Source organism: Moschus berezovskii, chromosome 21 (assembly GCF_049115385.1).
Source record: "Moschus berezovskii isolate FMDL1 chromosome 21, NW_MosBer_1.0, whole genome shotgun sequence".
In the NCBI taxonomy this organism is placed as follows: domain Eukaryota; kingdom Metazoa; phylum Chordata; class Mammalia; order Artiodactyla; family Moschidae; genus Moschus; species Moschus berezovskii.
Window position 1 is genome coordinate 42,251,233 of NC_142480.1, and position 26,335 is coordinate 42,277,567.

The 26,335-nt window shown below is 44.7% G+C and overlaps 2 long non-coding RNA genes and 1 pseudogene across 2 annotated transcripts in view; 1 reads left to right on the forward strand and 2 right to left on the reverse strand.

Moving 5' to 3' along the window:
- Nucleotides 1-26,335, reverse strand: part of LOC148774543 (uncharacterized) — a 55,977-nt gene that overhangs the window by 18,848 nt on the left and 10,794 nt on the right. The gene's annotated exons all lie outside the window — the stretch shown is intronic.
- LOC129550380 (neugrin pseudogene) lies at nt 7,698-8,292 on the forward strand (annotated as a pseudogene).
- On the reverse strand, nt 18,646-26,279 carry LOC129550381 (uncharacterized). The gene is made up of 3 exons (XR_008684822.2): nt 26,008-26,279; nt 25,132-25,217; nt 18,646-23,270 (listed from the first exon to the last, which is right to left on the reverse strand). It is a non-coding gene; the product is annotated as an uncharacterized LOC129550381 (long non-coding RNA).

A 26,335-nucleotide genomic window follows, 5' to 3' on the forward strand; every position in this document is an offset into this window, starting at 1 on the left:
TGTGAACTTAGCCTCCACCCTGTCTCCAGGAAATCGAAACTTAGGCCTAAGCAAGGTCTCAGGCCTATCCTGGCTACTCAGACGTTAGGGCTCCTAACACAGGGAACCTTGAAGCAGAGAACCTCAGGACAACAAATGGTCCCGACAACTGCTAGGGTCTTACCCTAATATTCCCTGATCGGGCCGGCTAGCCACGAGCAGCAAGGCTCCTGGATGGCTAAGCCAAATTGTTACCAAGTCCAAGCTCCTTCTGCTCTACGCACCACACGCCAATCAATTCCAGAGACGAGTTGCTGAGGCAAGGAAGGAACTTTCATCGGGGAGCCAGCTGGACAAGAAGATGGCAGGCTATTGCCTCAAAATTATCACCTTGTCAGGGCCTGGTTGCCAGGTGCTTTTAAGGATCTGAGATGGAAAGGTGGTGGAGGTGGGTGAGAAAATAAAAGTAAAAAGACTATTCAATCCTTGCAAATGTCCCCAAAGTGAGATGCCTCAGGCAGGAAGTTTCACTTCCTGACAGTCTTTCACAGGTGGGTGGCTCAGGTTGCAGGCCATTATGAATGTTTACAGTAACAAAAAGTGTTGAAAGTCATAGAAACAGACCCCAGTGTAAATATAAAAATTAATCCTTCCAGGATACTCTTATTCTCCCTGGGGAACATTCTCATGGTCCTTCCTTGACTCACCCGGAGCTTGCATTCCACAGGTGAGAACATACCCACTCGATGACGCTGCACCAACAATGCTATGAGGATTCCCACCTGGGGTGATATCAGCGGATCCACCTGGGGATCTACCCACATACACGGGAAATTCAACCCTTCTTTAAGCACATTGGCTCCCTCTTCCAGAAAAGCTGCTTCCAAGGCCAGGGAGTAGTGTGCCAGGTACTGTGCCCGACCTCTGTCTGCCTTGTTGGGGCAGATCCCAAATCTGAATTGCTCCTCAGAAGGGTAGAGGGGAAGCCCAACACTTGAGGAAAGAGGAAATGAGGTTATCAATTCTACCAGACTCTTTTTTTTTCACATTTTGAAAAACCAAAGTTTTTTTTAATTGAAGTATAGTAAATTATAAAGCTGAGACACCACACCCTCCCCCCCTCCCCCGGCAAATGTCACAGCACCAAATGTCAGGTTGGTTTAATTCTCTTCCTTGGTTCTTGTCTAGTCGCCACAAAAATTGAGAGCTATGAACCAAAAGGTGTAGAACAACAAACAGATTATAGCTCGGTTCAGCTCAAGCAGACAGATCTTTTATTAGTCCAACACAACCAAAGAAGTCCTCCTCAACCTTCCTACCGATCCCTCTTGGCTTCCCCCTTTAACACTTCCAGTCTCCTCCTGTTTATGCACAGTGCCAATTACAAGTTATATAACTGCAAGTAATGTTGTTTATGTCTTCCCATAATTCCATCTGTTATAATTAGATGTAGGATATTCATGTCCCACTTCTATCCACCATGTGCTTAGGGTGCCTGTGCAAGAGTCAAAAAGTCCCTGTGGTTATTTTGCAGCATATCTGTGAGCTCTCCTGGGTGTGTCTGGGATGGAGTTTAGAGATGGGTTTGCATCCCTTTCAGCCAGGCCTCTCCTTGTTGCTTCTACCTAACTTCCTACCTATGAGTTCTCTCCCCAGTGCCCTGAAACAACGGAAAAAAGCCAACCAGTTCCAGAAAATTCAGAGATGAATGGAGGTGCCAGGTGCCCTGCCCAGGACCCAGTCGTGGGAAGCCATGGAGCAGCTCCAGGACAGGCTAAGTTTTTTGTTTTGAATACATAATACATTACATATGGCTCAAAATTAAAACAGTATAACAGGGCATATGCTTTGAGAAGTGTTAACACTCCTAGTGTCCTATGGATCCTCTTTTTAATAATTTTTTGGTGTCACTTTCTAGGTTTCCTTCTGCAAATACAAGCAAGCTCATAATATAGAATTTTTTCACTTTCATAGTCTGAAACAGAATCTATAAATACTTTTCTATACTGTGCTTTATTCACTCAATGTATTCCATTCCACTTCTCCAAAGAGCGCTCCTCATTCTCTTTTGTAGATGGTTAACAAACTGTAGTTTATTTTCCTGGTCTTTTATGGAGGGCACTTAAATTGTTTCCACTCACTCGCTGTAACAAATAGTGCTCTGGTACATAACTGTGTACACAGCAATCTACATATCTGCCAGAAGCATCTATTATTCACATTCCCAGAAGTAGGGTTGCTGAAGCCAAAGGTAAATGGATTTGCATTTTGACAAATATTGCTAAATAGTCCTCTTTAGGTCATGTTCCACTTTTCATTCTCATCAGAGTAACTTTGGGGTTGAGATTTGGAATAAAGGGTGTTTCAAAGAGATGATCAAAATCTTATGAGCCTGTAACACATCTCTTCTATCAGCTTCCTCTTGTGTACTGAATACCAGCCTTTTCAACTCTTCCAACTTCTTACCTGTCAACTCCCCTTTGGGGATCAGTAGATAACTTTTTCTTTTGGCAAAAAGTCAGGCCATTATGTAAAAAGCTATTAAAGCCTCTTGACCTCCTCCTTACCTTCCACTCTCTGTCTTGTACTCTGTCCACATCACTGGGGAAGGGGCAGTCCTTCACTTGTCTAGGACCTGTCCTCTGGGTGCTCTAGGTCAAACTGCTAACTAATTTCTCACAGACCTCCATCTGTCAACTTAATGTTGTTGGTGTTGTAGGTTGGGCTTAGTCTATCAATAACCAGTGCTGTGGCTGGACCAGCCCTTGTGGGTCTTAAGATTATAAGATGCCCTTCAATAACCATCATGAAACTATGGTGGTGGGTGGGGGAAGTTTTAACTTACAGGACCTGGAAATTACATGGCAAACCTGAGGCCACACCGCACGGTCATGGGTAGAGAGAACAAGGGCCTGGAATTCTATTTTTATTGGGGTCAATCGCTGGGCCTGGAGGTTGTTATTTTGAGGGGTGGGTCCTATGGTTTTGAGGCCTCACTCTTTATTGGTGAATTTAACAGGAATTTAAGGCACAGGAAGAGAAAAAGCAAGTGGCCCAAGTAGTTAGTGGTTATTGTAGTCAACCATAAATCTCTAAAACAAAGCTGCCTCAGTGTGTGTGTGGAGGAGGTGGGCGCAGCACCCAGTCTTTTATCTGTCGTATGCCTGGCAGTGTATTTACTGAAGACAGCCATCTTCGAAGAGCAGGCAGAGCTTGCAAGCAAAGCTGAAGTCAGTCACTTGGATTACAAAAAACAAAAATGAAACCCAGCTGTCAAGGCTACACCATACTCCCTCCTTTAGTTCCCTCTTGGCTGCCTGCTCTCATTTTTGTTTCATCATGACAATGAAACTGCTCACAAATATACCAGTGACTTCCTCAATGCTAGGCATAACTGACTCTTAACACCTGAACTTGCCTAACACTTCTCAACATTTGACCTTGTTGGCATTCTTGAAATTCTCCCTTAACCCAGGGGACCACTCACCTATTTGTAGGACTGGTTTCCTGTTTCCTCCCTGGGCTTCCCTTCTTCCTCCTATACCTGCAGTTTTTTCAAGCTGTGTCCTGGGTTGTTTTATCTCACTCTGCCTGATGTCAGGTGGCTTCAACCACCTCTGCTGTTGGCTTATTGTAAGGTCGGACCCTGGTGGCCTTCTTGGCTTCCCCTTCCCGGTGGCTATCTTGGCTCCTTCTTCCCCTCTCCAGTAGGGAAAAAGTCTCGCCAAACCGCTGAGGAATTTCTGACATAATAACCCTCTGCCGAGATCTATCCCCCACTTCCTGATCTCCAGAGTGACCAACCTGGTCTAGCTGACCATTCACAATCTCGCATTCCCGAGCTTTACCTTATCTTAGGCCTGTCCAGGTTATATGATACCACTTCCTGCCCCGAAGGCATAAAAATCGCACCCTGCCTTTGTTCGGGGCAGAACTCCTCGTGGCCATTCTTGCGGTCAGTGGGTTCTGCCCGGGAGCGCACTGCCAAATAAAGCCTGTTACTTTCCCTTGGTGTCTGGGTTATTTCCTTACAGCTTGAGACGCCCGTTTCCGCGACCTTACACTTATGACTTCCAGATCCGTCATGTCCGGGCCAAGTTGTTCTGAATCTACAGTCAGCTGTGCACTAGACATCACTGTTTGGCTGTCACACAAGTTCCTCATACTCAACGCGTACAAAAATAGAAATCATTCTTGTTTCCTGACAATTTCACTCTGCTCCTGTTTTTGCTATATCCCTGAATGGTCCCACCAATCACCCACGCTAAAAATACTGACTGTCAGCCTATTTCTTAACCCAATATTTAGTTCCTTACCAAGTACAACCATTTGGTCTTCCTAAAATATTTCTCAAGTCTCTTTTTTCCTCTGCTTTTCTCCTCTCTCCCGCCTCAGTTCAGACTGCCTGAATTACTGACAGCCTCTTGCCTGATCTTTCTGAAAGGTTGTTGCTGAATCATGCAAAGACACCAGGATCCTTGGCCTCCGGAGGAGAAGAATTCTGATCACTCAGAGCTTTTGTGTAATGAAGTTTTATTAAAGTATAAAGGAGATAGAGAAAGCTTCTGACATAGACATCAGAAAGGGGTAGAAAGAGTACCTGCTTGCTAGTGTTAGCAATGGAGTTATATACTCTCCAATGAATCCAAAGAATGTCTGGAGGTTGTAAAGACCAGACCTACTCCCATAATTTACATTTTAAGATAACAGGATTAGCTAGAAGGTTTAATCCAGAGACTGCCTTCAGGCAGGATACATTATTGTTATATAATCCTTGTAAAGACCAGACCTACTCCCACAATTTACATTTTCAGATAACATGATTAGCCAGGTTTAATCTAGAGACAGGTTTAATCTGTGTGGATCACAATAAACTGTGGAACATTCTGAAAGAGATGGAAATACCAGACCACCTGACCTGCCTCTTCAGAAACCTGTATGCAGGTCAGGAAGCAACAGTCAGAACAGTACATGGAACAACAGACTGGTTCCAAATAGGAAAAGGAGTGCGTCAAGGCTGTATATTGTCACCTCGCTTATTTAACTTATATGCAGAGTACATCATGAGGAATGCTGGGCTGAAAGAAGCACAGGCTGGAATCAAGATTGCTGGGAGAAATATCAATAACCTCAGATATGCAGATGACACCACCCTTATAGCAGAAAGTGAAGAGGAACTCAAAAGCCTCTTGAGGAAAGTGAAAGAGGAGAGTGAAAAGGTTGGCTTGAAGCTCAACATTCAGAAAACAAAGATCATGGCATCTGGTCCCATCACTTCATGGGAAATAGATGGAAAAACAGTGGAAACAGTGTCAGACTTTATTTTTTTGGGCTCCAAAATCACTGCAGATGCTGACTGCAGCCATGAAATTAAAAGACGCTTACTCCTTGGAAGGAAAGTTATGACCAACCTTGATAATATATTAAAAAGCAGAGACATTACTTTGCCAACAAAGGTCCGTCTAGTGAAGGCTATGGTTTTTCCCGTGGTCATGTATGGATGTGAGAGTTGGACTGTGAAGAAAGCTGATCGCCGAAGAATTGATGCTTTTGAACTGTGGTGTTGGAGAAGACTCTTGAGAGTCCCTTGTACTGCAAGGAGATCCAACCAGTCCATTCTGAGGGAGATCGATCCTGGGTGTTCATTGGAAGGACTGATGCTAAAGCTGAAACTGCAATACTTTGGCCACCTCATGCGACGAGTTGACTCACTGGAAAAGACTCTGATGCTGGGAAAGGTTGGGGGCGGGAGGAGAAGGGGAGGACGGAGAATGAGATGGCTGGATGGCATCACCGACTCTGTGGACATGAGTTTGAGTGAACTCCGGGAGTTGGTGATGGACAGGGAGGTCTGGCATGCTGTAATTCATGGGGTCGCGGAGAGTCGGACACGACTGAGCCACTGAATTGAACTGAACTGAATCTAGAGACTGTCCTCAGGCAGGATACATAATCCTAAGAAATGCAGAGGGAAAATAAGTTTGTCCTTTTCTCCTCCTTGAGAATTCCAGACCCCTCTCTCCTTGGGGACCCCTAGACTTCTTATCAACCTGCCTAGAAAATGACTCTCTCATTTCCACCTCTGGTCTTGAACAAAACAAAAAAACAAACAAACAAAAAAAACCAGTTACTAAACCAGGTAACTGAACCACATTCGTTTGCCTGATGCACGGTTATTCATAGGCAACCAAGCAGGGAGACAGGAGAACAAATCTTAAATTGGCCTCCCTGAAGGGAGAGGCTTAGGATATTTATGGGGTAAAGAAGCAGCGTGCAGGGGCTTCCTGGTGGTCCAGTGGCTAAGACTTCACGTTCCCAATGCAGAGGACCTTGGTGCAATTCCTGCTTGGGGAACTAGATTCTGCATGTCACAACTAAGACCCAGGGCAGTCAAATAGATAGATATTAAAAAAGAGAAACAGGGTGGTTTGAAGTTTCAGGAAAGGTTATTGACATTGATAGGTCATTCAATGGACACTTGTGCAGGCCCAGGTGAATGGTCAGTGGTCTCAACTAGTTTGAGCTGGGCAACACTAGCCCCGTGTCCTGAATAACAACTTAAGCAACTATTACTACATCGACCCCTTGGCTGAAGTGCTGTCTACAGGGGGCAGTTAGAGGAGTTGTGTGATATATTTTCTAGTCTGTGAAGCTAGGAGGGTATGCAGTTTGTAAGAACAATTAAAGCACTCTTGGTCAGTGAAAGCAAGTTACAGGTTATTATTACTCATTAATATACAGATTACAGTTCAAGGAATCTAATTAATGACCACCCCCTATTTGACTTCACTGGGTTGAGCTTCAAAATGAAAATTTGCTCATGGCATTCTGCTGCTTAAAATTCTTCCTTTGTTCACTGTTGCTCTGAGATAAACTCCAGAATGCCTAAGCAAGGCATGGTCTTCCTGTGGCTCCCACTGTCACACAGATTGAGCTCCTTCCAGCAAAGGTGATGTGCTTCACTGGATTTCACTTGCTGCCTACTCTACCATCAGTTCCTTTGACCCCCTGTTCCTCTCCTCCCATCTGCCAGCTTTTTACAACTACTGGTTTTCAGACCAGCTCTAGCGTGGACTTCCTGAAGCAATTCTTGGGCCACCATGCAGGTGTGGTGCTAGCTTTTCCTTCCCCAGTTCTCTCACAGCATCCTCTGCTGGGATTCTTCTCATAGTGTTGCCGTGTGTTAATACATCTGTCTCCACCACCAGATTGCATGTTTTTTTTGGAATGTCTACTTAGGGGTAGGCCCTGGGCTGGATATTTATTATACATTGTATCATTCAATCAACACAGCAGTCTTTTTTGTGTTTTTGTTTTTGGGTGCTTAGTGGGGCCGGCAGGCAGGATCTTAGTTCCCCAACCAGGGATCAAACTCACCTGCACTGGATCTTCCAGCTCCCTGCATTGGAAGCACAGAGTCTTCATTACTGGACTGTCAGGGATGTCTGAATCATATGTTCTTTGAAGGGACAGACCATCTTCTTGCATCCCCAGGCTCTAACTGGACCCTGCCATGCAGTGAGAGGAATCCAGCTGATATGAAATGAAATGAATAGGAGTAGTGGGTGCTGCTGTCAGCACAGAAGAATGGACTTTAGCCATTTAGTGGCACAAGACAGAGACAGCATTTGCAGTTTTTCCAAGAGTTCTTCTTTTCATGTATTTATCACAAGTGTCACATTATTCGTTAACTGTTCTGATAGTGGACGTCTTCACAGATGGAAAACCTGCTTTTTTTTTACACAGGTATTTACACAGGGAATCTGCAGTCTTGGTCAGTTCCCAGACTGGGTGAAAGCTGTGATATCAGCACCATTGTGATCCAAAGGGTTTTAAAAAATAAGTTTCTACCCACATTCGAACAGAAACTGAAGCAGGATCAAAATGTTCTCAAGAAAATCGGACTTGCCCACTTGCTGTGGTAATTCCCAGGCCCAGAGGATTGCTCCAAACTACTTTCTGCAAGCCAGTCTATATTGGGGCTCTTTGCTGATGCCCAGGGATGAAGCCTCATCCAAGGGCCATGGTCACAGCACAGCTTTGAAAGCTATACAATTGAACACTCAATGATCACGGAGACAGAAGGAAAGGAATAAAGGAGTCCAGGGCCTGGAGGAGAGAAGAGCTTTATGCCTGTTGCTGTTGCTCTAGGTCACCCCACCAGTGACTGTGGGGGTACCAGAGGAACTGCCCAGTGACAAGAGGTTGGAAGAGCTGATTTCAGGGGACCAGATCTTCAGCAACAGAGTCGTGCAGAGGAGACGAGAGTTCTTTGACAGCAACAGCAATGGGAACTTCCTGTACAGAATCTGAGTCAGAGACGTGCCACGTGACATACAACCAGGCAAGTATATTTGGTCTGCCTGGGTTTCTGTGTATGGATTATCTACCTTGGAAGTGGGGGAAACGATGAGCATGAAATGTGGGATGAAAGGTTTGAATGTGACAAAGGGCAGAGGACTTCACAGGGCAGATGTGCCTGGGAATGGGGCAGTGACCGGCCAGGTAGAGTCCAGCCTACTGGAGCACAGCCCCTGCTCTGATCCACATGGATCCTCAGGACTCACCCTTCTCCCTTGGGCTGTTTGTTGAAACCAACCTGTACTGCACCTGTTGTTACATGTTTCCATGATACCCGCAATATGTTTGGGAGGAGATCACCTCTTCTTCTTGATTAATGAACACTGACAGTTCTGGAACTGCTTAGTCAATCGGTTATCTTCATTATGTGCAAAATAAAGCAAAATGTAGCAGTCTGTGTTGATTGGTACTCTGTGGGATTGAGAGGGTTTACCTGGGAAGGGAAGGGAAGAGGCACAGAGTCCCTAAATGTAGGGTGAGAGATGGGGCCAGAGGAATCACCAAAAAAGGGCTCTGTACTTATCAGCCTGCTCAGTGACGGACTTTGACACCTAAAAACTGGGTATTAGGCCTCCCCTAAACACCCAGTATAAAGCTGATCCTCCTTTAATTGCTGGGGCTCTGAAAAAGATTTGGGTGTGGGAGTCTGTCCAAACACAAAAATTACAGGGCAGGCACAGGCTTTACAGATTCTCAGCATAATCTCCTGCTTCCAAATGCTTAAGCAGAATCTTATTTTACAGTTTTTATCAGATTTTTACAAGGCTCTTGTGATCGAGGCAGAACAGATAATAGATTACTTTTACAAATTCAGTCTCAAGGGTTTTTGGATATACCCACAGCCATGCAACTGTGAGTGTGTGACAGCACTGAGACTTGAACCCAGGTCTCACTCTTAATTTAAGGCTTTTAAAATTCCAGGAATCTTGGAGTAATTTCTGTTAATTTACTGATTCTTTTAGAAATACGTAATGAATATAATCATCAGAAAGTGATTTATCAAAAGACAAATAGAGACATATTCAGGCAACATAAGAGTCCAATGACAGTTCTCAACAATGTCTCATTTTAACAATTTACCAGCAAAAACAGGCTAGTCAGAATTTAATATATATGCATTAAATATATGCAGAATGCTTTCTAATGAAAACACTGGTATCCCAACCCTGTCACTAATAGTCTGTTCATGTATCTTGTTGCTATTTCAAATGTCATTAATAGCAATTATATTATCACTGACTGCTGTTAACTGGAGCATTTGCTCAGTGTAAGTGGGCAAGGCCCTGTAACATGCCAGTCAAAGGAATTCAGGTTCTGGTAACAGAGCAGTAGCCACACAAGGCCTTTGTTCTCACCACTCTGCCGCTTTCATGTAACTTACAATAAAAACAACAGTATTTGTATGATGTTAGAATGTAATCTGCCATTAGAACCTTAGAGCGGCAAGATGCTATTTGACTGCTTAAATAGGCATTTCTAATTCCTGCACATCATTTAACTTGCCCTTTCCTAAGGGACTACAAAAAATAGAAGCCTTTACCACTACCTTAGATATGTTTTCCATTTACCTCATCCCCTACCATCCTAATGCTCACTAGCTTAAATCTTTTGTTCTCCAGCTTCCCTGGTGGCTTAAAGGGTAAAGCGCCTGCCTGCAATGTGGGAGACCCAGGTTCAAACCCTGAGTTGGGAAGATCCCCTGGAGAAGGAAATGGCAACCCACTCCAGTACTCTTGCCTGGAAAATCCCATGGACGGAGGAGCCTGGGAGGCTGCAGTCCATGGGGTCACAAAGAGTTGGACACGACTGGGCAACTTCACTTTCACTTTCTTATAAATGCTTATCTCAGGCTTTTGCATTACTAGTTTGTTGTTCTCAAATTTTCACTTGGCTGGGTCCTTACCACTCAGGTCTCCGATCAAATGTTACTTTCATAGGCCTTCCCAAGTACACCCTAGTCTAAAACAGCTCCCTTCATGGTCTTAACTATCACCACACCCAGATTAGTTTTTCCCAGTATTTGAAATATATTAGTAATGCATACGGAGAAGGCAATGGCACGCCACTCCAGTACTATTGCCTAGAAAATCCCATGGATGGAGGAGCCTGGTGGGCTGCAGTCCATGGGGTCGCTAAGGGTCGGACACGACTGAGCGACTTCACTTTCACTTTTCACTTTCACACATTGGAGAAGGAAATGGCAACCCACTCCAGTGTTCTTGCCTGGAGAATCCCAGGGACAGCGGAGCCTGGTGGGCTTCCGTCTACGGGGTCACACAGAGTCGGACACGACTGAAGTGACTTAGCAGCAGCAGCAGTAGCAGTAATGCATAATTCATCATCACCTTCCTTGCCCCATTAGAAAGTAGATCCCAAAAGGGCAGGAGACCTGTTTCGTTGCTGTAGTTCCACCCCCAATATAGTTGTGTTTGTTTTTTTTTCCCCCCATCTTTAAGAATTTTTTTTTTTTTAGCTAAATGGCCAGTGGGATCTTACTTTCCTGACCAGGGATTGAACCCATTTCCCCTGCAATGGAAGCATGGAGTCCTAACCACTGGAGCTCCAAGGAATTCCCCCAACACAGATTTCAATATTGGTTGAGTGAATGAAGAAATGGCTGGGAAACCTGATGTGTGTGCTCAGTCACTTCAGTCGTGTCCTATTCTTTGCAACCCTATGGACTGTAGCCCAGGCTCCTCTGTCCATGGCGATTCTCCAGGCAAGAATATTGGAGTGAGTTGCAATGCCCTCCTCCAGAGATCTTCCCAAGGCAGGGATCCATCCCATGTCTCTTATGTTACCTGCATTGGCAGGCAGGTTCTTTTCCTCTATCTACACCTGGGAAGCCCAACCCACCAGCCAATCCACAATGGCAGAAAGCCCTGCCTTTTACCTTTGCCAGTCAAGGTGGCCTACACTTCGTGCAGGTTGACCCGTCCCTACTCTATACGGTCAGAGTCTCAGATCCTAACCCACTGGCACTGAGGTGTTGGGGATACTGTCATTCTCTCCTCCCTGGTCCCCCACTGCCCCAGCCCAAGCTGGGAGGCTGGACAGGGGGATAGGGACTCACTAGGCAGGGGTCAGAGGACTCCATGGTGCCCTATCCCCATCACTCCTAGTTCCTGACACCATGAAGGACTTTCACATCACACTGGATGGGGCTCAGCCGAATTAAGAGGACACAGGTGCAGCATCTGCTGGAGGAGGCAACAGATGACAAGATCACCGAAGCTGGAGTGAAAGTGACTCTGGACGGAATGGGCAACTCACAGCAACCTTGGGGCCACACTCAAGAGGCTAGCAAACTTAGTGACAGAAGGGACTCAAGTACTCAAGTCCCTGTGATCTGGAGGATGTATATGTTATTCATCTGCAAATCGCAGCTTCTTCCTTTCTGTGCAGGTGAGATTTGATCTAACTAAAGGGAAGAGACATAAATTGTGGAGAATTCTGAAAGAGATGGGAATACCAGACCACCTGACCTGCCTCTTGAGAAACCTATATGCAGGTCAGGAAGCAACAGTTAGAACCGGACATGGAACAAGAGACTGGTTCCAAATAGGAAAAGGAGTACATCAAGGCTGTATATTGTTACCCTGCTTATTTAACTTACATGCAGAGTACATCATGAGAAACGCTGGGCTGGAAGAAGCACAAGCTGGAATCAAGATTGCCAGGAGAAATAGCAACAATCTTAGATATGCAGATGACACCACCCTTATGGCAGAAAGTGAAGAGGAACTAAAAAGCCTCTTGAGGAAAGTGAAAGAGGAGAGTGAAAAAGTTGGCTTAAAGCTCAACATTCAGAAAACTAAGATCATGGCATCTGGTCCCATCACTTCATGGGAAATAGATGGGAAAACAGTAGAAACAGTGTCAGACTTTATTTTTGGGGGTTCCAAAATCACTGCAGATAGTGACTGCAGCCATGAAATTAAAAGATGCTTACTCCTTGGAAGGAAAGTTATGACCAACCTAGATAGTATATTAAAAAGCAAAGACATTACTTTGCCAACAAAGGTCCATCCAGTCAAGGCTATGGTTTTTCCAGTGGCCACGTATGGATGTGAGAGTTGGACTGTGAAGAAAGCTGATCGCCGAAGAATTGATGCTTTTGAACCGTGGTGCTGGAGAAGACTCTTGAGAGTCCCTTGGACTGCAAGGAGATCCAACCAGTCCATTCTAAAGGAGATCAATCCTGGGTGTTTATTGGAGGGACTGATGCTAAAGCTGAAACTGCAATACTTTGGCCACCTCATGCGACGAGTTGACTCACTGGAAAAGACTCTGATGCTGGGAAGGATTGGGGGTGGGAGGAGAAGGGGACGACAGAGAATGAGATGGCTGGATGGCATCACCGACTCGATGGACATGAGTTTGAGTGAACTCCGGGAGTTGATGATAGACAGGGAGGCCTGGCGTGCTGTGATTCATGGGGTTGCAGAGTCGGTCACGACTGAGTGACTGAACTGAACTCCTTGGAAGGAAAGTTATGACCAACCTAGATACCATATTAAAAAGCAGAGACAGGGGAGACGCCCGGCTCCGGCGGCGCAGATGCGGGAGACGCCTGGCTCCGGCGCAACCGACCACGTGCAGAATCGTGGCTGAGATGAGCTACCCCGCGCCCAGGGTTAGGGCGGTGGCCCAGAGGAGCTGTACCACGTTCAGGAGGCGGTGGCTGCTTGGGCACCGGAGGGCCGAGAGGAGCTGATCTACATTCAAAGCAGGAGGCGCGGCCTTGAGGAGATACCCCTCGTCCAAGGTAAGGTACAGCGGCTGCGCCTTGCTGGAGCAGCTGGGAAGAGATACTCCACGACCAAGTGGAATATAAGAATCCAGTGTTCTGGGGAGGAAGGAACAAGATGGCGGAGGGATAAGATGGCAAGACCACTTTCTCCCCCACAAATTCATCAAAAGAACATTTGAACGCGGAGTAAAGTCCACAAAACAACTTCTGAATACTGGCAGAGGACATCAGGCTCCCAGAAAAGCAGCCCATTGTCTTCTAAAGGAGAGAGAAGAAATCCAGCTCCACCCACCAGAACACCGACACATGCTTCCCTAACCAGGGAACCCGGACAAGTCACCCGTCCAACCCCTGACACAGCGAAGAAACTACATAATAAAGAGAACTCCACAAACTGCAAGAAGAGGGAAAGGCCACCCCAAGCAAAGCAATATAAGCAAGATGAAGAGGCAGAGAAATACCCAGCAAGTAAAGGAACAAGATAATTGCCCACCAACACAAACAAAAGAAGAAGATATAGGGAATTTACCTGATAAAGCATTTCAAATTTTGATGGTGAAAATGATTCAAAATCTTGAAAGCAAAATGGAGTTACAGATAAATAACCTGGAGAAAAGGATTGAGAAGATGGAAGAAAGATTTAATAAGGACTTAGAAGAAATAAAAAAGAGTCAATATACAATGAATAATGCAATAGATGAGATCAGAAACACTCTGGAGGGAACAAACAGTAGAATAACAGAGGCAGAAGACAGGATAAGCGAACTAGAAGATAGAATTGTAGAAATAAATGAAACAGAGAGGAAAAAAGAAAAACGAATTAAAAGAAATGAGGACAATATTAGAGACCTCTGGGACAATGTTAAACGCTCCAACATTCGAATCATAGGAGTCCCAGAAGAAGAAGACAAAAAGAAAGACCATGAGAGAATACTTGAGGAGATAATAGTTGAAAACTTCCCTAAAATGGGGAAAGAAATAATCACCCAAGTCCAAGAAACCCAGAGAGTCCCCAACAGGATAAACCCAAGGCGAAATACTCCAAGACACATATTAATCAAATTAACAAAGATCAAACACAAAGAACAAATATTAAAAGCAGCAAGGGAAAAGCAGCAAATAACACATAAGGGGATTCCCATAAGGATAACAGCTGATCTTTCAACAGAAACTCTTCAGGCCAGAAGGGAGTGGCAAGACATACTTAAAGTGATGAAAGAAAATACCCTACAGCCCATATTACTATACCCAGCAAGGATCTCATTCAAATATGAAGGAGAAATCAAAAGCTTTACAGACAAGCAAAAGCTGAGGGAATTCAGCATCACCAAACCAGCTCTCCAACAAATGCTAAAGGATCTTCTATAGACAGGATACACAGAAAGAGTGTATAAACTTGAACCCAAAGCAATAAAGAAAATGGCTACGGGATCGTACTTATCAATAATTACCTTAAACGTAAATGGGTTGAAATTTTCAAAAAGGCTAGGAAACAATTCTCATAGCCATCAATAGTTCAGTGTTGAGTTCATGAATAGTTTTTAAAGTTTGGGACAAACTGTAGTATTTGCTATTTGAAGTACTATTTGTAATTGGCATATTACGATGTAACATTGGTCTTCATTTCCATCTTAAAACGCCTAAAAATGCCTAACAGGTTTTTAGATTTGTGAATTTTAGTTGAAATGTATTTTACGATGTTACTAAACCTGCAGAAATATTGAAATATTTCAGAGAACTTATTCACTGTACATTTATTTTATTTATAAAAGTTATGAACTGTAAAAAAAAAATAAAAAGCAGAGATATTACTTTGCCAACAAAGGTCCATCTAGTCAAGGCTATGCTTTTTCCAATGGTCATGTATGGATGTGAGAGCTGGACTGTGAAGAAAGCTGAGCGCCAAAGAATTGATGCTTTTGAACCGTGGTGCTAGAGAAGACTCTTGAGAGTCCCTTGGACTGCAAGGAGATCCAACCAGTCCATCCTAAAGGAAATCAGTCCTGAGTGTTCATTGGAAGGACTGATGTTGAAGCTGAAACTCCAATACTTTGGCCACCTGATGCAAAGAAGTGACTTATTGGAAAAGACCCTGATGCTGGGAAAGATTGAAGGCAGGAGGAGAAGGGGACGACAGAGGATGAGATGGCTGGATGGCATCACCGACTCGATGCGTATGACTTTGGGTGAACTCCGGGAGTTGGTGATGGACAGGGAGGCCCAGCGTGCTGTGATTCATGGGGTGGCAAAGAGTTGGACACAACTGAGCGACTGAACTGAACTGAAAGGGGAGGAAGTGAGAGGAAGCTCAGTAAAAAATACTCGATGAGCATAGAAGGTTTGTTGTTTTGTTTTTGGTTAATCTATTATAGAAGTTTTCAAACAATCAAAAGCAGATTATTGGAATGCAATGAATCCCTGTGTACCCATCACCCAGCTTCAATATTTAACAAATGGCCAATCTTTCTTCTTAACATGAATCCTAATCAACTCCCATATTTCCCAAAGGTCACTCAGGACTTTCTGGAGACATACCATAGACTCCTCTGCCAGGACCTCACTAAAAAGCAAAAGAGAAGACAGCTACAGAAGCCACTGTCTCCAGTCTAAAAAGCAGTATTTACAGAAACCAAAAGTAGTTTCTCAGTGGGGTCAAGCCTAAAAAACCTGGAAACAGCATTCAACTTAACTCATCTTTAATTACCCCCCTATCGTTCCCTCTCCAACAAAACAACCCCAGCAAAGCAAAGTATCATGTTATACTGTGGAAATTCAGTATTTTGAATAACACTCAGAATCTGGACTTTAATGATTCTACCTACAGCAGTACAGTACAGAATTTTAAATGCTTTTATTAAAGAAAACACTGACAAAAATGTCAGTGCCTATAAAACAGCTGGGAGTTTCTTGTGATTTGTTATTCATTCTTTTCCCTTCCAGTTTTATTGCACTCTGATTGATATACGGCACTGTGTAAGTTTAAGGTATACAGCACAGTGATCTGATTTACATACATCATGAATGTATCACATGTTTAGTAAACATCCATCATCTCATCTAGGTAAAAAATTGAAGAGATAAAAAATTACTTTTCTTATGATGAGAACTCAGTATTAATCTCTTAACAACTTTCATAAATAACATACAGTCATGCTATGTTTATCATGTTGTACATTATATTCTTATTACTTATTTATCTTAAAACTAACTTATCTGAACTTCCCTGGTGGTCCAGTGGTTAAGAATCCGACTGCCAATACAGGGGACATGGGATCAGTCCCTGCTCTGGGAGGACTGCACATGCCATGGGGCAACTAAGTCTGCGCACCGCAACTACTGAGTCCACGAAGCCTAGACCGCACTTTGCGAGAGCCCGTGCTTCTCAAGAGAAGCCACTGCAGTGAGAAGTCTGTCCACTGCAACTAGAGAAAGCCCACGAAGCAACGAAGACACAGGGCAGCCAAAAATAGATTAAGAATTAAATTTTAAAAACTTTCAAAACTGACTTAAAACATTTTGACTGCCCTCATCCAATTCTCCCTTCTCCCCACCCCCAGCCTCTGGTAAGCTAAAACCCTAATCTCTTTGAGTTTGTTTTTGAAATATAATTGACTTATAACACTATGTTAATTCTTGCTAGAGAACATAGTGAATATTAGTGAACATATTTCTATACATTTCAAACTGACCACCAGCATAAGTCTAGCTACAGTATGTCACCATACAAAGGTATTACACAGTTAATGACTACATTCTGCACACTGTAACTCATTTGTTTTGTAACTGGAAGTTTGTACTTTTCTTTTTTTTAATTTGGCTGCACTGGGTCTTAGCTGCTGTGGGATCTTCGTTGCAGCATGCAGGATCTTTCAGTTGTGGCATATGGGATCTCAGTTCCCCAACTAGGGATCAAACCCACAGCCCCTGAATTCCAAGGCAGATTCTTAACCACTGGACGAACAGGGAAGTCCTTCGTAGTTCTATTTTTAATCTTCTGAGTGATCCTCAGCTTTTCCATTGTGGTTACTCCAACTTACATCCCCACTAACACTGCAGAAGACGTCCCTTTTCCCAGCATCCTCACCAACACCTGTTATCTGCTGTCTTTAACAACAGCCATTTTGACAGTTGTGAGGTGATTATTTCATTGTGGTTTTGATTTTCACTTCCCATTTGATTAGTGATGTTAAATAAGCATCTTTTCATGTGCCTGTTGACAATCTGTATGACTTCCTCGGAAAAGTGTCTATTCAGGTCCTCTGCCTATTTTTTAGTCAGGTTGTTTTCTTAATATAGAGTTGTGTAAGTTTTTTGTATATTTTGATTAACCCCTGATCAGTGTTGGTGATACAGAAAAGCCAGGACCATCATATACTACTGGTTGGAGTGAAATAGTACACCACCTTGAGACTGCTGGCAGCATCTGCTAAAGTTAAACTCTGACTGTGTTTTGCTACCAGTCAGCCAGGAGGCCTAGAACAAGTTACTGAAGCTCTTCGTGTGCAATAGATGAGGCGAGAAGCTCTCACTGGCCCCCTATTGCAGCATTTTCAGGGGTTCTGAATCACCAGCCTAGATCTATAGGATCATCAGTTTCTGCAAAGTTTTAATATACTCATTTCCAAGACATTTTTTCCTAGCTAAGAAATCCCAATGTAAAGGCTGCCTGTCCTAGCTGAAGAAAAACTTTTACACAAATACTAGTTACCTATACCAGACGGCAATATCAATATCCACATAATCAAGAGTGTTTAAAAGAATTTACTGAGACTTCCCTGGTGGCTCAGTGGCTAAGAATGTGCCTGCTAATGCAGAGGACATGGGTTCAATCACTGCTCTGGGAAGACTTCACATGCCATGGGGCAACCAGGCTCGTGCGCCACTACCACTGAGCCCACGCTCTAGAGCCTGTGCTCCACAGCAAATCATTGCAATGAGAAGCCCATGCACCACAACCAAGTAGCCCCTGCTCACCACAAGAGAAAGTCTGTGCGAAGGAATGAAGACCCAGTGCAGCCAAAAATAAATAAATAAAGCTGCATGGTTCTCATGATGCCTAAGTGCAATCATTATGCCAGAGAGTTAAGAGGCATTAACTCTCCCAGACTTCAGACAACACTGCAAAGCTACAGTAATCAAAACAGCATGGTACTGGCACAAAATTAGACACTTGGATAAATGAAACAGAATACAGAGACCCAAAACAAACCCATACATCTATGGACAATTAATCTTCAACAAGGGAGGAAAAGACAGTCTCCTTCAGTAAGAAGTTGAGAAACACTTCCTAGATATGTCACTGGGCAGTGTGTGTCACCCCACCTGTTCTGCCCCCAACCACACCAACACGCCCCCATGTCTCCAAGGCTGCTCAAGCCCCTGACAATCAGGACCCACAATCTCTGGCTCTGACCTGCCCAAACCACATTATCCCACCGCCAGACATTTGGCCCCCACCCCCATACCAGGTGCCCCCGCTTCAGACTGGCCGCTCTGCCTGGAGGCTCTTCTGGCCTGAGCTCTAGATGAGCAAATCCACCCACTCTTCCGTACCAAGTCCCCCTGCCCCATTATAGGTGCTCACACTTTCCAGCCTGGGCTCCTCTGGGGCCAGAGTCACACTCAGGGTCTGATTCCCCCCACACCCTCCATCAGCCCCCCTCCACTCCTCTCCTGACTCCACCCAGCTCTAGACAGGGATCAGAATGATGGAACACTTGGGAAATGCCTGTTGGATGGATGGATGGTTGGGTGGATAGACAGGTGCTGGATTGATGGATGGATGGATGGATGGATGGAAGGGTGGACAGATGGCTGGCTGGATGGTTGAATGGATGTGTGGATGGTTGGATGGATGAGTGGATGGCTAGATGGATGAACGGTTAGATGAGTAGACGGGTGGATGGATGGATGGATGCTTGGATGGACAAACAGCTGGATGGATGGATGAGTGAAGGGGTGGATGGACAGATAGATGGATGAGTGGATAGGTAGGTAGGGGGATGGATGGATGAATGGACGGATGGATGAATGGATGGATGGAGCCCCTGGCAAAGGGGCTCAGAAGTAAAGAGAAGGCACCCGCCCCAGCACTGGCACTGCAGAGACCTCACAGATGAGAAGGCTGGGAGGGAATGCTAGGGGCTGCCATTTAAGTGCCTGGCATCCCTTTTTCCATTATCAGACAAGTCATCTCATAATGGATGAAAGGAGCAACACATGCAGAGTTAAGGCAGAGTTCCCAAAACTGGGAGTGGGGAGAACATTGCCATATCCAAGAGGCCCCAGGGCAGCTCCCTCATTAAGTCAACACAAGTGAGAGATGTCTCTGCCTCTGGCGGTGGGGAGGTGGGGGTGTCACAGCCATTAAAGCCACACCATTCTCACTGCTGATTAAACACTGACCAGCTTGTGATCAAGAAGAAAACCATTCCTTGAGGAGACGCAATTAACTGAAAAGCCGAACCTGTGAAAGCCCAAAGGAGACACACAATCAAGAGCTCTCAGTCTGGAGGGGCTCCTGCTCTGAAGAATTGCAGCGCAGGGACATTCCCCCAAGAGCAGATGGCACCGTCCACCCTACCACACACCAGCTCCCTTGTGTCTGCCCCCTGAAGAGCAGGGAAAGGTCACGGGTAGAATCTCTGCTGCACAAGGACACGGAAAAAGGCACGTCCAGGCGGGGCTGAGGTCAGCCCTGCCTCAGGGACTCACGATCGAGCAGTCAGGCCAGGTGGGCAGCACCAGGACTCGCTCTCTAGCTAGAGATCCAAGGTAGCTCCTGGTGTGTGGGCCTGGCAGGCAAGCTGGGACACACACACACAAAACATATGACTGGCGGGCACTCTACTGTAACAGACGTTCATGCACATATTTCTGGTCTTGCTCCATCCTCACCATAGCGGCTGGTTGGCAAGGAGGAAAGAGAAGGCCTCAATGTGCCCCTCTCAGGAGGAGGCCCTTGCTGGCCAGCGGCTGCTAGAGGCTTCCTGGACCTCCTAATTCCCCACCCCATAGCTGTCACCAGCTCTGGGTAACATGCACAGATATTAGAACACATGACCCATCATCACACTGGAAGACCCAAGAACACAAACCGCGTTTCATTGGAGCAACGTGCACCCTTGCTGCCCAGTGGGGGTGGGGTGGGGTGGGTTGAGAAATCCATCACTGCTAAACACAAGCATTGGCTCAGCGAACAGGTCTCCTAGTTTCCAAATAATGGATCTTTCCAAGACTTTGACAGACCAACCTGGGAAAACTACACAACATTTCTTTTTCCAACTTTAAACTTTTCTTTTGTATTGGGGTATAGCCAATTAACAATGTTGTGATAGTTTCAGGTGAACAGCAGAGGACTCAGCCATACATAAAAATCTCTCACAGTAAATGTTACAGGCTACTCAATTACAAACACCAAAAATGAGTAAATTATCAGATGTGGTATTTGTGGGCCCCAAGAAGAAAGACCCATCACAGACAAAGAGCTCCACAAGCTGAATATCATAGACTATGTTCAGCCTACAATCACTGTCGACACCCAGCAACATCAATATACCACTGCTTTATTAAAAAAAAAAAAATAGCTCTTTGGAGTGGAAAATTAGGTCTGGAATTAAATTTCTGTACCTGTGTTGAACAATATGCTAAGAGTGAATTTTGTAAGTATTTAATTATGCTTCCAGAGTTCAAAACCTGAGTTGGTCAATACATCTGTCAAACAAATCAGGCAATTTTTAAATCTTTCCCCCCTTTCTTGGCAGGAAAACCCACTGAGGTTTGAGTATCAACTGCTTGAAATACCATTTTTAGTCACTAACTTTGTGTTAAGGCAAAAAACTCAATCTGTCATAAAATGTACCAAAACCAGAAAATAGCTGGGCTAATGCCTTATTAGTCATGAGTTTGAGCAAGCTCAGGGAGTTGGTGATGGACAGGGAAGCCTGGCATGCTGCAGTCCACGAGGTCACAAAGAATTGGATGCGACTGAGCAACTGAACTGAATAACTATTACATATTATACCAGAACACAAGAAATATTCCAAAGAATGTAAAACAAAACAGCTGTATACCCTAGTTTCTATAATACTTTCATCATACTCAAACGGTTCAGCTTTGCTCCAATATGTATTTACATTACAACTGTGCAATAACTAAGAAGCATATGCTTCTATCATTTTATGACACAAAGCCACCTTGTAAATTATAAATAAAAATTCCTTTAAAAAATCTAGTACTTTTTATTCCAACCACTGAAATTTTAAAAGTATTTCACTTGTTTATCCTTTACGGCAACCTTTACAAACGGAAATAAAAAAGAAAAAGTTAACTTAGAAATACTGAAGAAAAAAAAAAAAGACTACCCAAGTACAGTTATCTTTCAAAGACAAGCTCTACACGGAAACTCTTTTGTGGCCAAAATGAACCTAATGAGCCTCTTGAAAAGAACATCATTTAAGCCTTTAGACCACTTTAGTATTCAAAGTTATACTGCCGAACAGTCATAACGTCACTTGTTGGGAGTTACTCCAACAAATCTGAAGAACCATAAGCATAGAAGCTCACCCTAAACCTTAAATCGATGGGCTAGATAAGCGATCCAAGAACAGCTAACAAAAGTTGTAGCTGTGCTTTCTCAAAGTCCAACTAGTCAAAAGCTACAATGCAAAAACAAATTCAGTTAAAGAAAAATACTTATACCACATTATTTTAAAAGTTCATTAGTTTACACAAGGCAATAAGCTATTCTGCTGCAGATTATCAGCAACTAGCAAAGTGACAGATGAAAAACATCTTGTCTTCTTCTCATGGGCTAAGTTGTTTCAGTCGTGTCCGACTCTTTGTGACCCTATGGATCATAGCCTGCCAGGCTCCTCTGTCCATGGAATTGTCCAGACAAGAATACTGGAGTGGGTTGTCATGCAGTTCTCCAGGGGGTCTTCCCAACACAGGGACCTAACCACATCTCACATCTCCTGCACTGGCAGGCAGGCTCTTTACCATGAGCACCACCCGGGAAGCTCCATGTTCTTAAAAGCAGCCAAACAAATTAAACTAAATTAATAGAGGAAGTCATTAACCATGAAAAAGTGATGACCATCTGGTTTTGGATTTTAAAAGTTTTTATCAGAGGCAGACCAAGAGAACCACAATAGTTTAAGTTATTCCAATCGCTATTTAAAATTGTTCCCCAGTGTGTTTCTGCTGCCAGAGCAGAAAAAAGTTACCAGTTTAGTAGAGCCTGCCAGGAGCTGGCAACAACAGAAACAACTTTTAACGACACAAATGATCGATGGGACTTAAAATGCATTTATAAACTATACTGGTATTATACCATTAAGATATATGCACATACACATAAAGTTCTTGACCATCTCCATCAATCCAATTTCAGCCATTTTAAAACTTTAAAAACATACATCTATTATGTATTCAAAATAAGTAAAATGGTTAGCAACACTGACACTTTACAATTAAGACTATTTTTCACAAAAACTATTCACCAAGCACACATATAGAAATTGCCTTTAACTAAATATTACACTGTTTATTATACCGCTTATTTTTTAAAAAACTACAACTGTCAAATATAGTTTACACGTCTCAAATATCTGTGCCAGAAGTTAACAGAAACAAAATACTAAGAATATTAAATAGTAATATTTAATATTAGCCATTTATCTCTGGCTAAATGTAAAATCAGCTTTTATTACCTGAACATAACATCAATACACAGAAAAGGAACCTCCCAGGATTCAAACTTTGCCAGACAATCCAACAAATAAAAGTTAAATGTACTCATTTTAAATGTTAGCTTTATCTTTAACGTAATTACTCAGTGCTTACTCAGCAAACTATCAGGCAGTTAGTTCAGTCGCTCAGTTGTGACCCCACGGACTGCAGCACACCAGGCTTCCCAGTCCATCACCAACTCCCAGAGCTTGCTCAAACTCATGTCCATCGAGTTTGTAACGCCATCCAACCATCTCATCTTCTGTCATCCCCTTCTCCTCCTGCCTTCAATCTTTCCCAGCATCAGGGTCTTTTTCCATGAGTCAGTTTTTCGCATCAGGTGGCCAAGGTATTGGAGCTTCAGCATCAGTCCTTCCAATGAATATTCAGGACTTATTTCCTTTAGGACTGACTGGTTTGATCTCCTGCAGTCCAAGGGAGTCTCCTGAAACACCACAGTTTGAAAGCATCAATTATTCGGCGCTCAGTTTTCTTTATAGTCCAACTCTTACATCCATACATGACTACTAGAAAAAAACCATAGCTTTGACTCGACGGACCTTTGTTGACAAAGTAATGTCTCTGCTTTTGAATATGCTGTCTAGATTGGTCATAGCTTTTCTTCCAAGGAGCAAGCGTCTTTTAATTTCATGGCTGCAGTCACCAGCTGCAGTGATTCTGCAGCCCCCCAAAATAAAGTCTGTCACTGTTCCCATTGTTTCCCCATCTATTTGCCATGAAGTGATGGGCCTGGATGCCATGATCTTAGTTTTTTGAATGCTGAGTTTTAAGCCAACTTTTTCACTCTCCTCTTTCACTTTTATCAAGAGGCTCTTTACTTCTTCGCTTTCTGCCATAAGGCTGGTGTCATCTGCGTATCTGAGGTTATTGATATTTCTCCCAGCAATATTGATTCCATGCTTATATATGTTGTACCATTGTTTAACAAGAGAAACTTTCAAGTTTAAAAAAGAATCAAGAAAAAAGCTTTCCCATCATTCATATTTTCACCATTACAGAAGCTCAATTCTTCTTCAGTGTTTTAATAAAATTGTTAGTTTCAAAAGAAAATTCCTTTTTCCTTACGAGAAAGGAACTAACTAACTTTGCGATCCCACGGATTGCAGCACGGCCAGGTTTCCCTGTTCTTCACTATCTCCTAGAGTTTGCTCAAATTCATGTCCACTGAAGTCTGTGATGCTATCTAACCATCTCATCCTCTGCGGTCCTCTTCTCTAATTCACTGCTGCAGCAGCACATGGATACACCTTTATTTCCTCTCCCACTAACATTCTGCCAGTTTAGAAGTAAAACACTTCCTCCAGAAAGCCATCCTTAACTATCCCAAATCTGTACTATCATTTTCCTTTGATGTTCTACAGTGAGGACTAACTTTTTGTGCCATGGATCCTTCACAGGTTGTCTTTGGGCATTTACCCAGAATTTTTCTACAAACATGTAAAACAGTACTACAAAAGAAACCAACTGTATTGAAAAAGTTATAAAAACATTTAGAATATCATGTGCTGTGGTATTCTATGAGCTCCTTAATTGCTACAACATTTAGCTGTTGATCCACCAACTACCACAATTCTGAAATAACAGCATATATTACACCTGAATGTATCTCCCACAACTTTATGCTGAGATGTGAAAACATACAGCTAATACTACTGTGGGAGGGTTGTTTTGCTTTTTTGTGGGGGAGGAAACCTGGTCATAACTGAACCACAAATTTTAGTTAGAAAAGAGCAAAAAACTTTCTCCCGTCAAAGTTCAAGGTGTGTTCTGAATTATAAACACCGTACATCAAGAATCCTTGCTCTAAAACATCTGGTTTAAAAAAAGCAATCCACAGAAAAGCTCTAAAACATCTGGTTTAAAAAAAGCAATCCACAGAAGTAGTCACATAGCTTCTCCGAGTGGGAGAAAGCTGAACTGAACTGAACTGAACGGGGGAAAACACCCTCAGCAACCTCTTAAATATTCCATAGTTACAATACGCTTGGGTTTTGTGTATATGACTAAAAGTAATTCTAACGCACATCAAAGTATGAAAATCCCTACAATTTTTTGCAGACATCTTGACATCCGTGGTAACTAACACGTACAGCCGTAATAATGAAGGAGAATTTTAAAGTTGCTTGCCTTACAAAACTTTACTTCCACTTTAGTTTACTGTTAAGTCTCCACTTCAACGTAAATTAATAGATGCAGTAATTGTGAAAATTACAGAGCTGTCTTCCCCTGGAAATCAAGCTCTCTACAGGCAGCCTACACGTTGATCGGAGACAGTAAAAACTCACCTTTCAAATCACTGTTGATCAAATATTACCGCAATTAGCCAAACCACTGCCGTACTTAAAAGGCTGACATCAAGGCAACGGGACTTCTAAATGAAAACATATTAAGGCAGTTTTCAGTTATTGTTTTACAAGCCACAGCGCGCCGAGAGCGCGCTCTCGTTCCCATAGGACCTCGGCACTCGGCTTCTCGGACAGCAAAAGGATACCTTCGGGCGACACAAAGCCGACTTGGACGCTCGCGCTTTTCTCTCCTGTCCCCACGGCCCCCCACCCCCGCGGCCACTGCGGAAGAGCCGGTTCCCGCTCCGAGGCGCGGGAAGGAGGCACTCCTCTGCTCTAAGGCCGCGTGTGCGGCCGCGAGCCGGGCACCCCGGCGCCGGCGCCCATCTTACCCGCAGCGCTCCCACCCGGGGCGCAAAGCTCTCGCGCCCCGCGAGGGACCCCGCCTCCCGGCTCCCGCCGCCCCGGGGCGCCAACCCTCGGGCGCCCACGCGGACGGGGCAGCCTCGCGCGGCGCCCGAAACAGCCGCCGCCGCCTCCTCTCCCCCACGGCACATCCCTTCCCCGGATGGCCGCCGAGGCGCGCCCGCCGCCTCCCTCTGATAGGTCAGCTTCTCCGCGCCCTCTTCCTCTCAGCGACAACCGGCACCAAGGCTGTGCCCCGCGGCAAGGGCTCCCTCTCCCACTCTAACGCCGGCCTAACGCTTTCGCCTCCCAAAGTACTGTTTTCCTCACGACGCACAGAAATACCCCGCCGCGACGCGCTTTCCCCGCTCAAAGCCCTGCCCGCCGCGCCCCAGAGCGCGACCCCCGCCATCCCCGGCCCCGTCTCTCTCCCGCGCCGCTGAATGCCTTTCCCCAGCGGTTCAGACTCACCCTCCTGAATTTAGTCTCCAGGTCCTGCTTAGGACTCATTTATGATTCACCGCCGCGGCCTCCTTCTCCCACCTGCCTGCAACGACCGCCCTCTACTCTCTACCCCACCAGCTTCGTGTCGGAGGCGCAGTCAGGCACCGCCAACTGCCCGGACTTGCCGCCGCCCGCGGAGTCCATCTCCACAACCCAGGCAACCGCCGGTCCAGCCAACGGCTGCCCGCCGCGCACGGGCCCCTGCGCCCGCTCCGGCCCGGGGCACGCCGGGATTGGTAGTTCCCACGGCCTCGAGGCGCCCCGGGGGGCGCGGGCGGGTCCGAGGCCTCTCCCA